Below are 14,585 nucleotides of genomic sequence, written 5' to 3' on the forward strand. Positions count from 1 at the left end.
AACATTTCACCTCAAAACTACGGAATATACATTCTTCTCAAGTGCACATGGAACATTCTCAAAGACAGACCACATACGAGGACACTGGCTAAGTCTCTACAAATTCAAGAAGATTTCAATCATATCAAGCATCTTTTCAGATCACAATGGCATAAAATTAGATATCAAATACAATAAAAAATAATAAACAATGAAACACATGGGGGTTAAATATCATGCTATTAAACAATGAATGGGTTACCAAAGATATCAAAGAATAAATAAAAAACATTCTGGAAACACATAAAAATGAAAAAAAAAACAATACAAAATCAAGGGACACAGTGAAAGCAGTCCTGAGAGGGAAGCTCATAGCTCTACAGGCCTACCTCAAAAAAGAAGAAAAACTGGTAATAAGTTATTTATCAGGATAATTTAAAGAACTAGAAAAAGAGCAACAAGAAAAACCCAGAGTAGGAAGAAGGAAGGAAATAATGAAGATCATAGCAGAAATAAATTACATAGAGACCAAAACAAACAAACAAACAAAATAACAGAAAAGATCAATAGAACTGAGAGCTGGTTCTTTGAAAGAATAAACAAGATTGATGAACCTCAGCCAGGCTCCAAAGAAACAAAGAGAGAAGACCCCATAAAAATACAAGGATTGTAAAAAAAAATACTAAGGATAACTCTACTCCAAAAAACTGGACAACCTAGAAGAAATGAACATATTCCTAGAAAAATAAAATCTTCCAAAACTCAATCAAGAAGAATCAGAAAACCTAAATAGGCTGATGAAAACAGAAGCATTAATCAATAAATTCTAGCAACAGAAGCCCTAATCTGGACAGCTTCACAGGGGAGTTTTACCAAACATTCAAAGAAGAACTAACACTGAACTTCCTTTGAGTATTCAAAAAAATTAATAAGAAGGAACACTTCCAAGCTCTTTCTATGAAGCAAGCATTACTCTACTCCCAAAATCAGATAAAGACATGACAAAGAAAGAGAATTACAGGCCAATATTCCAGATGAACATAGATGCTAAAATACTCAACAAAATATTAGCAAATTGCATCCAGCAATACAGTGGGGCCTTGACTTACGAGTTTTTTGAGATAGGAGCCTTCTCTCAGCCGATTTTTTGCTTTGAGTTGCGAGCTAAAATTCAGGTTACGAACCAGCTTCAGATACCCCACCAGTAGTTGGTGCAGCGAACGTCACAGTGAAAGCCACAACAGCAGCCCAGCATCACCTGTCTCACTCGTTCACTTTTTGATTTGACATACGAGTAATTTGAGTTACGAGCTCCATCACGGAATGAATTAAACTCATAAGTCAAGGCCCCACTGTACATGAAAAAGATCATACACCATTAACACGTGGGATTTATTCCAAGGATGCAAGGCTGGTATAATATCTGCAAATCAATAAATGTGATACATAAAATAAACAAATTGATAAATGAAAATCACATAATCATATCAATTAATGCAGTAAAAGCATTTGACACAATCCGATACCGTTTTTTAAATAAAAATTCTCATCAAAGTTGGAATAATGGGATCATACCTTAAATAATAAAAGCCTTTTATGGCAAACCTATAGGCAACATCATGCTCAACGGGTAAATACTAAAAGCCTTTCCCCTAAGAACAGGAACAAGATAGAGATGTCCACATTCACCACTCCTGTTCCACATAGTATTAGAAGTGCTAGCCATAGTGATGAGACAAGAAGAAGAAATAAAAGGTATCCAAATTGGAAAGAAGTAAAATAGTCATTATTTGCAGATGACATGATATTATACTTACAAAACTCTAAAGACACCATCAAAAAACTGCAAGATTTAATAAACAAATTTGGCAATGTAGCAATATACAAAATCAACACGAAGAAATCTATGGCGTTTTTATATACTAATAATGAAATCACAGATATCAAGCTGTATTACAAAGCCACTGTTCTCAAAACTGCCTGGTGCTGGCACACGAACAGACATATAGATCAATGGAATAGAATAGAGAGCCCAAAAATCAACCCAAACCAATATGCTCAATTAATAATTGACAAAGGAGGTAATAACATACAATGGAATAAAGATAGTCTCTTCAATAAATGGAGTTGGTAAAATTGGACAGATACATGCAAAAAAATGAAACTAGACCACCAAATTACACCATACACAAAAATAAACTCAAAATGGATAAAGAACTTAAATGTACAATGGGAAACCATAATAATACTAGAAGAATCCAAAGGCAACAAAATCTCAGACATATGCTGAAGCAATTTCTTCACCGATACAGCTCCTAGGGCATTGGAAACTAAAGAGAAAATAAACAAATGGGACTACATCAAAATAAAAAGCTTCTGCACAGCAAGAGAAACCATCAACAAAACAGCAACAAAGCCCACTGCATGGGAGAACATATTTGCCAATGTTATCACCGATAAGGGTTTAATCTCGAACATTTACAGGGAACTCATACAACTTAACAAAAGGAAGATAAACAATACAATCAAAAAAATGAGCAAAGGACCTAAATAGACACTTTTCAAAAGAGGACATTCAGAAAGCCAAGAGACATATGAAAACATGCTCAAAGTCACTAATCATCAGAGAGATGCAAATCAAAACAACAATGAGGTAGCATCTCACACCTCTCAGAATGGCTATCATCAACAAATCAACAAAAGACAAGTGTTGGAGAAGATGTGGAGAAAAAGGAACACTCGTGCACTGCTGGTGGGAATGCAGACTGGTGCATCCACTATGGAAGATAGTATGGAGTTTCCTCAAAAAACTAAAAATGGAACCCCCATTTGACCCCATGATTCCACTTCTAGGAATATATCCCAAGAAACCAGAAACACCAATCAGAAAGGATATATGCACCCCTATGTTCATAGCAGCACAATTTACCATAGCTAAGATCTGGAAACAGCCTAAGTGCCCATCAGCAGATGAATGGATTAGAAAACTGTGGTGCATCTACGCAATGGAATGCTATGCTGCTGTAAAAAAGAAGGAATTCTTACCATTTTCAATGGCATGGATGGAACTGGAGAGCATTATGCTAAGTGAAATAAGCCAGTCAATGAAGGAAAAATGCCACATGATCTCACTCATTTATGGATAATAAAGACCATTATAAATTTATGAACAAAAATAGATACAGAGGCAGAGCAGCCTCGAACAGACTGTCAAACTACAGCGGGAAGGCCAGGGAGGGTTGGGGGGCAGGAGGGGAGGGTAAGAGATCAACCGAAGGACTTGTATGCATGCACATAAGCATAACCAATGGACATAAGACACTGGGATGTAGGGGAGGCCAGGGATTGTCAAGGGTGGGAAAAAAAGGAGACATATGTAATACTCTTTGTAATACTTTAAGCAATAAAACAATTAAAAAATAAATAAATAAACCACCTTAACATGCCCCAAACCAAACACCTGTCCCCCCCTCACACACACACATACACACACGCCAAGTCTGCTTCACCCACAGGCTTCAAAACAAAACAAAACAAAAAAATCACAGAAAGAGAAACTTAAACAAACAGAAAAACAATTCAATTTGCTATTGCAGCAAAAAAAAAAAATTAAGATACCTAGGAATAAATTTAAATAAGTAGGTAAAAGACCTGTACTTGGGAAACTATGGGACATTGAAAAAAAAGAAAAGAGGAAGACATAAACAAGTGGAAAAATATACCGTGTTCATGTATTGGTAAAAATCAACATCATTGGGAATTCCAAAATGGTGACCAGCAGGAAGGTAGGGAGGGAGAGAGTGTGAGAGCGCAAGGAAGTGATAGAGGAGTGTGTGGATGCCTGTGGTGTGTGTGTATGAGCTAGGGACAGTTAGATTCTGCAGGTCTTCTAAGGGGCTGCTAAACCAGGCAGTCTTAGGCAGCGGAGTCCCGCTCCCTGCGCAGACACTCCTGGGCAGCCAGCACAGGCACGGCGACCACACCATCTTGGGAAACAGAGCTGCTTGAGACTAGGATCCTGGCCTCAGCACCACCCAGTCTGATCTCAGACGCATACCAGGACCCTGCAGCCACTGGGGACAGAGACCTGTGACCACAGCTACAGACCTGCAGACACCAAAAGTTCAGAAATCCCCCTGGCAGATCCATGAGTAACAGAGCCCATCCCCCCTTCCCACAGGCTTGTGGGCAGAGCCAGAGTAACTAACTGATAGACCCACCCCTTGCCAGGGCCTCAGCTCTCCAGGAAATTTAGCCTGAAAGTGCTCTAGCACCTTGGACCTGATCCTATGCACATTGCCAGCTTCTGAGCCCTGGGCTGGGAGCAGTCACTCGAACCCCAGGAACTGAGCCTAGGCGCACTGCAGGCTTCTGAGCCCTGGGCTGGAAGCAATCGCGCGAACACCGGGAATTTGTCCCACATATCACAGCCCCAGGGACCCCGATTCTCTGGGCAGGAGGCAGCACCAAGCACCAGTGACTTGACTGTGTTTCTTGTCACCTGCGCCTGAGATCCTGATTTCCTGTGCATTCTTACTAAGAGCCAGTGACTCCAATTCCTGGTGCATGGGCACACAGGGACCCTGATTCTCAAGGCAAGGTTGCGCGAAGCAACAGAGACTCTGATACTGGATTCTGGGGAACTCTGACTCCTGGCACACGTTAGGGGGCTCTGGTTTTCAACACGCTTCAGGGGGGGTCTCTGTTTCAGCACAGTGCAGGCAGGGTCCCTGATTCTAAGGGTGCATACGAGGCCACATTGAGTGCTGACAACACTGACTCTGAGCGAGCCTGGTTCGAACCAACCCACAACAACCACACATCTTAGTGTCAGAACTCTTCAGTAACACTAGGGTGGTGGGAGGCTCCCACTGCACAAGGCCCAGGCCCAAGCAACTGGACGTTTGAACCATCAGGAGATAATCAGAATGAAGAGACGAAACAACACCCAGAGGAAAGACAATGAGGAGTCACCAAGAAATGACATTAATGCAGTTGAAGCATGCAACATGACAGAAAAAGAATTCAGAATAATGGTTGTACAATTCATTCACCGGATGGATGAGAAAATCAACAACCTATGCAAGAATCAGGAAGAAATGAAAACTGAGATAGCTACAATCAAAAACACCATGGAAAGTTTCAACAGCAAACTAGAAGAAGCAGAGGACCGAATTAGTGAATTAGAAGATAAGGCAGAAAAACAAGCTCAATCTGAACAGAAACTGGAGAAAAAAATTAAAAATCAGGAGGAGAGCCTAAGGGAGCTTCGGGACAACATGAAACGAAGTAACATACGCATAATATGGCTGCAAGAAGGACATGAAGAGCAGCATGGATTAGAAAATCTATTTGAAGAAATATTGTCAGAAAACTTCCCTGATATAGAGAAGAAAAAAGTTACACAAGTACAGAGAGTCCCAGGCAAGATGAACCCCAAAAGACCCACACCAAGACACGTCATAATAACAATGGCAAATGTACAAGACAAAGACAGAATCTTAAAGGCTGCAAGAGAGAAACAGAGTTACCTACAAAGGATCCCCCATCAGATTATCAGATGATTTCTCAACAGAAACACATCAGGCCAGAAAAGAATGGGCAGAAATTTACAAAGTGATGCAAAGCAAAGGACTGAATCCAAGAATACTCTATCCAGCAAGGCAATCATTCAAAATTGAAGGGGAAATAAGAAGCATCACAGACAAAAAAAGGCTAAGGGAGTTTATCACCACCAAGCCAGAAATGCAAGGAATGCTAAAGGGACTGGTGTAAAAAGAACTAAAAAGCCCAGAAAGAAAACAGCCACACACACAAAAAAAAATAGAAATGGCTACAAACAAGTACCTTTCAATAATAACTTTAAATGTAAATGGAATAAATGGTCCAATCAAAAGACATCGAGTGGCTAAATGGATAAAAAAACATGACCCATATATTTGCTGTCTACAAGAGACCCACCTCATTAGAAGGGACTCACACAGACTGAAAGTGAAGGGATGGAAAAATATCTTTCAGGCAAATGGAAATGAAAAAAAAGCTGGGGTAGCAATACTTATATCAGACAAAATAGACCTCAAAGTGAAGGCCATAACAAGAGATAAGAAAGGCCACTTCATAATACTAAAGGGATCAATACAACAAGAGGATATAACCCTGATAAACATATATGCACCCAATACAGGAGCACCCACATACATAAGAAAACTCCTGGAAGATATCAGGGGAGAGATCGACAACAATACAATCATAGTAGGGGACTTTAATATACCACTGATATCACTGGATAAATCCGCTAGACGAAAACTCAGCAAAGAAACAGCAATCCTAAATGACTCACTAGATCAGATGGACTTAATTGACATCTTCAGAACACTTCACCCCAAAGCCACAAAATATACATTCTTCTCAAGTGCTCATGGGACATCTTCAAAAATAGACCACATATTGGGTCACAAACAAAGTCTCCCCAAATTAAAGAAGATTGAAATCATACCAAGCATCTTCTCAGACCCCAATGGCATAATATTAGAAATAAACTACAATAAAAACAACTCAAAATACTCAAACACTTGGAAGCTGAATAGCAGGTTATTAAATATTGATTGGGTTACCAATGGGATGAAAGAAGAAATTAAATACATCCTGGAAACTAATGACAATGAAAACACAACAATCCAAAACCTTTGGGACACAATGAAAGCAGTCCTGAGAGGGAAGTTTATAGCTCTACAGGCCTATCTCAACAAACAAGAAAAAAATGGTAGTAAATCACCTAAATCTACAGCTCAAAGAATTAGAAAGACAGCAACAAGAAAAGCCCAGAGTGAGCAGAAGGAAGGAGATAATAAAGATTAGAGCAGAAATAAATGACATATAGACCAAAAAACAATACAGAAAATCAATGAAATCAAGAGCTGGTTCTTTGAAAGGATAAACAAGATTGACAAACCTCTAGCCAGGCTGACCAAGAAGCAAAGAGAAAGGACCCAAATCAACAAAATCAGAAATGATAGAGGCGAAATAACAACAGATCCCACAGAAATACAAATGATTGTTAAAAAATACTATGGACAACTCTACTCCAACAAACTAGACAACCTGGAGGAAACGGACATATTCCTAGAAAAATAAAACATTCCAAAACTTAATCAGGAAGAATCTAAAAATCTGAACAGGCCAATAACTATGGAAGAAATTGAAGCAGTCATCAAAAACCTTCCAGCAAACAAAAGCCCAGGACCAGACGGCTTCACAGGGGAGTTTTACCAAACATTCAAGGAAGAACTAAAACCTATCCTCCTCAGACTACTGCAAAAAATCCAAGAGGAAGGAACACTTCCAAGCTCATTCTATGAAGCCAGCATCACCCTAATACCAAAACCAGGTAAAGACAACACAATGAAAGAGAATTACAGGCCAATATCCCTCATGAACATAGATGCCAAAATACTAAACAAATTCTAGCTAATCGGATCCAGCAATACATCAGAAAGATCGTACACAATGACCAAGTAGGATTTATCCCAGGGATGCAAGGATGGTACAATATCCGCAAATCAATAAATGTGATGCATTACATAAACAAATTGAAAGAAAAAAACCACATAGTCATATCAATTGATGCAGAAAAAACGTTTGACAAAATTCAACACCCATTTTTGATAAAAACTCTCAGCAAGGTGGGAATTGAAGGATCATACCTCAACATAATAAAAGCCATATATGACAAACCCACAGCCAACATCATACTCAACGGACAAAAACTAACACCATTTCCCCTAAGAACAGGAACAAGACAGGGATGCCCATTCTCACCACTCTTGTTCAACATAGTACTGGAAGTATTAGCCATTGCAATTAGACAAGAAGAAGAAATAAAAGGCATCCAAATTGGAAAAGAAGAAGTAAAACTGTCCTTATTTGCAGATGACATGATATTATACTTAAAAAACCCTAAAGACTCCATCAATAAACTATTAGACTTAATAAAAGAATTCGGCAATGTAGCAGGATACAAAATTAACGCCAAGAAATCTATGGCATTTCTATACTCCAATAGTGAATGTGCAGAAAGAGAGACTGAAAAAGCAATCCCATTTACCATCGCACCAAAAAAATTAAGCTACCTAGGAATAAACTTAACTAAAGAGGTTAAAGACCTCTTTTCAGAAAACTACAGGACGTTGAAACAAGAGATAGAGGAAGACATAAACAGATGGAAGAACATACCATGTTCTTGGATTGGTAGAATCAACATCATTAGAATGTCCATACTGCCCAAAGCAATCTATAAATTCAACGCACTTCCCATTAAAATACCAATGGCATATTTCACAGACCTAGAACGTACTCTCCAAATATTCATCTAGAATAAAAAACGACCCCGAATAGCTGCAGTGATCCTGAGAAAGAACAAAGTAGGTGGGATCTCAATACCAGATATCAAGCTGTATTACAAAGCCACTGTTCTCAGAACTGCCTGGTACTGGCACAAGAACAGACATATAGATCAATGGAATAGAATAGAGAGCCCAGAAATCAGCCCCAACCAATAGGCTCAATTAATATTTGACAAAGGAGGCAAGAACATGCAATGGAGTCAAGATAGTCTCTTCAATAAATGGTGTTGGGAAAATTGGACAGATACATGCAAAAAAATGAAACTAGACCACCAACTTACACCATACACAAAAATAAACTCAAAATGGATAAAGGACTTAAATATACGACGGGAAACCATACAAATACTAAAAGAATCCAAAGGCAACAAAATCTCAGACATATGCCAAAGCAATTTCTTCACCGATACAGCTCCTAGGGCATTGGAAACTAAAGAGAAAATAAACAAATGGGACTACATCAAAATAAAAAGCTTCTCCACAGCAAAAGAAACCATCAACAAAACAACAAGAAAACCCACCGTGTGGGAAAACATATTTGCCAATGTCATATCTGATAAGGGCCTAATCTCCAAAATTTATAGGGAACTCATACAACTTAACAAAAGGAAGATAAACAATCCAATCAAAAAATGGGCAAAGGATCTAAATAGACACCTTTCAAAAGTGGACATTCAGAAAATAGACATATGAAAACATGCTCAAAGTCACTAATCATCCGAGAGATGCAAATCAAAACAACAATGAGGTACCATCTCACACCTGTCAGACTGGCTATCATCAACAAATCAACAAACGACATGTGCTGGAGAGGATGTGGAGAAAAAGGAACACTTGTGCACTTCTGGTGGGAATGCAGACTGGTGCATGCACTATGGAAGACAGTATGGAGTTTCCTCAAAAAACTAAAAATGGAACTCCCATTTGACTCCATGATCCCACTTCTAGGAATATATCCCAGGAAACCAGAAACACCAATCAGAAAGGATATATGCACCCTTATGTTCATAGCAGCACAATTTACCATAGCTAAGATCTGGAAACAGCCTAAGTGCCCATCTGTAGATGAATCGATTAGAAAACTGTGGTACATCTACACGATCGAATACTATGCTGCTATAAAAAAGAAGGAACTCTTACCATTTGCAACAGCATGGATGGAACTGGAGAGCATTATGCTAAGTGAAATAAGCCAGTCAATGAAGGAAAAATACCACATGATGTCACTCATTTCTGGATAATATAGTCCATTATAAACTTATGAACAAAAATAGATACAGAGGCAGAGCTGCCTTGAACAGACTGTCAAACTACAGCAGGAAGGCCGGGGAGGGTGGGAGGGCAGGAGGGGGGTGGGTAAGATATCAACTAAAGGACTTGTATGCATGCATATAAGCATAACCAATGGACATAAGACACTGGGGGTTAGGGGAGGCCAGGGGATTGTCAAGGGCGGGGGGGAAAAAAAGGAGACATATGTAATACTCTTTGTAATACTTTAAGCAATTAAGAAAATAAAAATAAAATAAAATCTTAAAAAAAAATCAACATCATTAAAATGTCCATATTTGTTGTAAAGTACCCTGCGAATCACAGAAGGACGCCTCAAGAAGTTGAATTAAGAGTCACATTTATAGCAATCCGGGACTATGAGGGGCCATTCCCAATCTCATAGCAATAAGATGGTGGCAAAACCAGACTTATATAGGCAAAAATCACAAAGGTATTGATTACATCCCAGGGTTTGGAATGAGGCATCTGGCTCGCAAAAAAGCATATTACAGAAGCAGAATTAAGCATGTTAATTACAGTTTCTGGTCTTGGGGTCACTGAATTGACAGAAATACATTATCTAGAGCCCTTGGGTAACCTGGGTTAAACTTAGCATGTTATCTAAATTACAGTTTTGGGTCTCTGGATCACTGAGTTGATAGAAACACATTATCTAGAGCCCTCGGGTCTCCCGACCACTGAGTTGTCAGGACAATTTAGAGTAATTGTGCTGTCCTGGTCTCGGGACCACTGAGTCAGCTGGAACGTACCCCCTGTGGCCACTAAAACAATTTAGGGTAATTGTGCTGTCCTGCTTCCCAGGTACAGAAGAATGTGCTTCGATAACCAGTAAGATCACAATCAATGGGATAGTCATTCAATCAATAAGGCATTCAATTGAATGGGATGATTTATACCATTCAGAAAATCAAAATAACCTGTCCATTGTTAAACAAAGCAAATAGGTACCATACTTCATATTACCCAAAGAAATCTATAAATTCAATGCAAACACCATTAAAATACCAATGGCATATTTCACAGACCTAGAACAAACTCTCCAAATATTTATATGGGATAATAATAATAATAATAAAAGACCCCGAATAGCCACAGCAATCCTGAGAAAAAAGAAGAAAGTTGGAGGGATCACTATACCAGACATCTATCTATATCACAAAGCCACTGTTCACAAAATTGCCTGGTACTGGCACAAGAACAAACATATAGACCAATGGACCAGAACAAAGAACCCAGAAATCTACCCAAGCTATTATGTTCAATTAATATTTGACAAAGGAGGCAACAGCATACATTGGAGTCAAAACAATCTCTTCAAAAAATGGTGTTGGGAAAATTGGACAGATACATGCAAAAAATGAAACTAGACCAACTTACATCGTAAACAAAAATGAACTCAAAATGGATAAAGGACTTAAACATAAGACAGGAAACCATAAAAATATTAGAAGAATCCACACGCAGCAATATATCAGACATATCAATTTGCAATATCTTTACCGACACATTTTCTGGGACATACAAACTAAGTAGAAGATAAACAAATGGGACTACATCAAAATAAAAAGTTTCTGCACCACAAAAGCAACCATCAACAAAACAGCAAGAGTCCACTGCATAGAAAACCTATTTGCCAATTTTACATCAATCAAGGCTTTAATCTCCAAAATTTATACAGAACTCATACAACTTAACAAAAGGAAGATAATCCAATGAAAAAGGGGCAAAGGACCTAAATAAACACTTTTTGAAAGTGGACATACAGAAGGCCAAGAGGCATATGAAAACATGCTCAGAGTCACTAATCATCTGAGAGATGCAAATCAAAACGACAATTAGGTTCCGTCTCAACCCTGTCAGAATGGCTATCATCAACAAATCAACAAACCACAGGTGCTGGGAGGATGTGGAGGAAAAGGAACAGTCTACACTGCTGATGGGAATGCACATTGGTGTAGCAACTGTGGAAAACAGTATGGAGTTTCCTCAAAAAATTAAAAATGGAACTCCCATTTGACCCAGTAATCCCACTTCTAGGAATATATCCCAGAAACAGCAATCAGAAAGGATATATGCACCCCTATGTTCATAGCAGCACAATTTCCAATAGCTAAAATTTCAAAACAGCTTAAGTGCCTATCAGCAGATGAGTGGATTAAACAACTGTGGTACATCTACACGATGGAATACCATGCTGCTGTAAAAAAAGAAATAACTCTTACCATTTGCAACAGAGTGGATAGAACTAGAGAGCATTATGCTAAGCGAAATAAGTCAGTCAGAGAAAGATCAATATCACATGATCTCACTCATTTGTGGAATATAATGAACAACATAAACTGGTGAATAAAAAAAAAAAAATCCAGGAGGGCGCGCCCAGAGGAAGGAAGGCAGGAGAAAGGAAGCTTGCAGTCAAGATGGAGACAGCTAATTGCTCTGCTACTGTTGTAGGGAACCAGGACGTGGTGTTCCAGCGGGAGCGGAGCCTGCTGCCTGAGCGGCTACAGAGGCAAGACCAAGAGAGGCAACTGGAGGCGGAAAGGCAGAAGCAAAAGCGGCAGAACCAGGAGGTGGTGGAGGAGAAGAGCGACTTTTTCACGGTCGCCTTCGCCTGGGAGCGAGCAGCGGTGGAAGAGCTTCTGCAGGGCGGGGAGTCGGTCGAGTGGCTGGAGGAGGCCGCCGCTCAGCTCCAGAGGCTCCAGAAACTCCTCAAGGACTGGGTTTTGTTCCTGGCCGCCTACGAAGTGCGGCAGGCACAGCAGGCGCTAGCGCAGCTGCAGGCGGCCCTGGCCGACTGGCGCCAGCAGCTGCAGCCCAAGATGCGATTCGCTTTCAAGACCCGGAGGAAGGATGCCGTCTTGGCCCCCAAAGTAGTAGATGCGGCTCCCGGCGCCCTGGTGGCGGAAGGCACCCTGGCCTCCCCGCCCTCCCTGACCGAGGAGGGAGCCGTGGGCTCTAGCTGGCTCTGTGACTTCTCCAACCTCAAGTCCCAAGTCTTGGAGAAGAGAGCGGAGGAGTAGCACCAGCGAGACGTCCTTTTGACCTAACTGACCGACTGCAAGATCAGACTGTATGGCAATCCCAACACCCTGCGGCTGAGCAAGGCCCGCAGCTGCACGTTGCTCTGCGGGCCTGTGTCCACGGTTGTGTTTCTGGATGATTGCAGTGAGTACGTGCTGATCGTGGCCTGCCAGCAGCTCTGGGTTCACACCACGAGAGACACCCGCATCTTTCTGCAGGTGACCTGCAGGGCCATCGTGGAGGACTGCCATGGCATCTGGTTCGCCCCTTACACCTGGAGCTACCCGGGGATCGACCGAGACTTCGAGAGCTCTGGTTTAGATAGGAGCAAAAATAACTGGAGCAACGTTGACGATTTCAACGGGTTGGCGCGGGATATGGCCTCTCCCCCAACTGGAGTGTTCTTCCCAAAGAAGACGAAACAATCTAGGAGGACTAAGTAGTTGTTACTCTTTTCTTCACTGACACCAAATTCTCCCCATATGGGACTGACTCCCAACTCACGGGACCCCAAGGTTTACTTATCATTGTCACAGAGTGTATGGTTTCAGTAATTAAGACTTAAAATTGTGATAGGCCATTTGTGATTTCCATTAAAATCGCAATAGGTAATAAATAAATAAATAAATAAATAAATAAATAAATAAATAAATAATAAATCCAGAGACACGGAAAGATCGAACAGACCGTCAAACCTCAGAGGGAAGGCAAGGGAAGGGAAGGTGGGGGGCTGGGGGGAGGGGCTGTTGAGTAAGAGATCAACCAAAGGACCTAAATAGGCACCTTTCTAAAGAGGACATACAGAAGGCCAAGAGACACATGAAAAGATGCTTAAAGTCACTAATCATCTGAGAGATGCAAATCAGAACGACAATGAGCTGCCATTTCACACCTGTCAGCATGGCTATCATCAACAAATCAACAAAGAACAAGTGCTGGCGAGGATTTGGAGAAAAAGGAACCTTCCTGCACTGCTGGTGGGAATGCAGACTGGTGCATGCACTATGGAAGACAGTATGGAGTTTCCTCAAAAAGTTAAAAATGGAACTCCCATTTGACCCAGTGATCCCACTTCTAGGAATATATCCCAAGAAATCAGAAACACTCATCAGAAAGAAAGTATTCACCCTTATGTTCATAACAGCACAATTTACAATAGCTAGGATTTGGAAACAACCTATGTGCCCATCAGCAGATGAGTGGATTAAAAACTGTTATACATCTACACAATGGAATACTACACCCATTTACAACAGCATGGATGGAACTGGAGAGCATTATGCTAAGCAAAATAAGTCAGTCAGAGAAAGATCAATATTACATTATCTCACTCATTTGTGGAATATAATGAACAACGTAAACTGATGAACAAAAACAGAACTGGAGTCATAGAAGCATTGAATAGACTGTCCAACCTATGAGAGAAGGCGGGGGTGAGGGGTAAGAGATCAACCAAAGGACTTGTATGCATGCATATGAGCATAACCAATGGACACAGATGGGGGAGGGAGGGAGGGCATGTGCTGGGGATCGGAGGCAACCGAGGAGAGGTCAGTGGGGGGGGGGGGGGAAGAGTCTTATGTAATACATTCAACAATAAAGAACTTAATTTTTAAAAAAAAGACATCAACCAAAGGACTTGTATACATTCATATCAGCATGACCAATGGACACAGACAATAGGGCATATTCTGGGGAGTCAGAGCAGGTGGGGAGAGGTCAATGGTGGAATAAAGAAAACATATGTAAAACTTTCAGCAATATTTAATAAAATATAACATCAATAAAAACATATCTAAAAGAAATAAAATCACCAACAAAGGGGACAAATTGATCAACATTAATTCTGTAGTATTTCTGCCAGAAATGTATTATCTAAATCTGATCATG

At 40.3% G+C, this 14,585-nt stretch overlaps 1 pseudogene; it reads left to right on the forward strand.

Moving 5' to 3' along the window:
* The first annotated feature begins 12,049 nt into the window (after window positions 1-12,049).
* On the forward strand, window positions 12,050-13,125 carry LOC118653480 (annotated as a pseudogene).
* Window positions 13,126-14,585: the final 1,460 nt, after the last annotated feature.

Source organism: Myotis myotis, unplaced genomic scaffold (genome assembly GCF_014108235.1).
Source record: "Myotis myotis isolate mMyoMyo1 unplaced genomic scaffold, mMyoMyo1.p scaffold_m19_p_4, whole genome shotgun sequence".
In the NCBI taxonomy this organism is placed as follows: Eukaryota; Metazoa; Chordata; class Mammalia; order Chiroptera; family Vespertilionidae; genus Myotis; species Myotis myotis.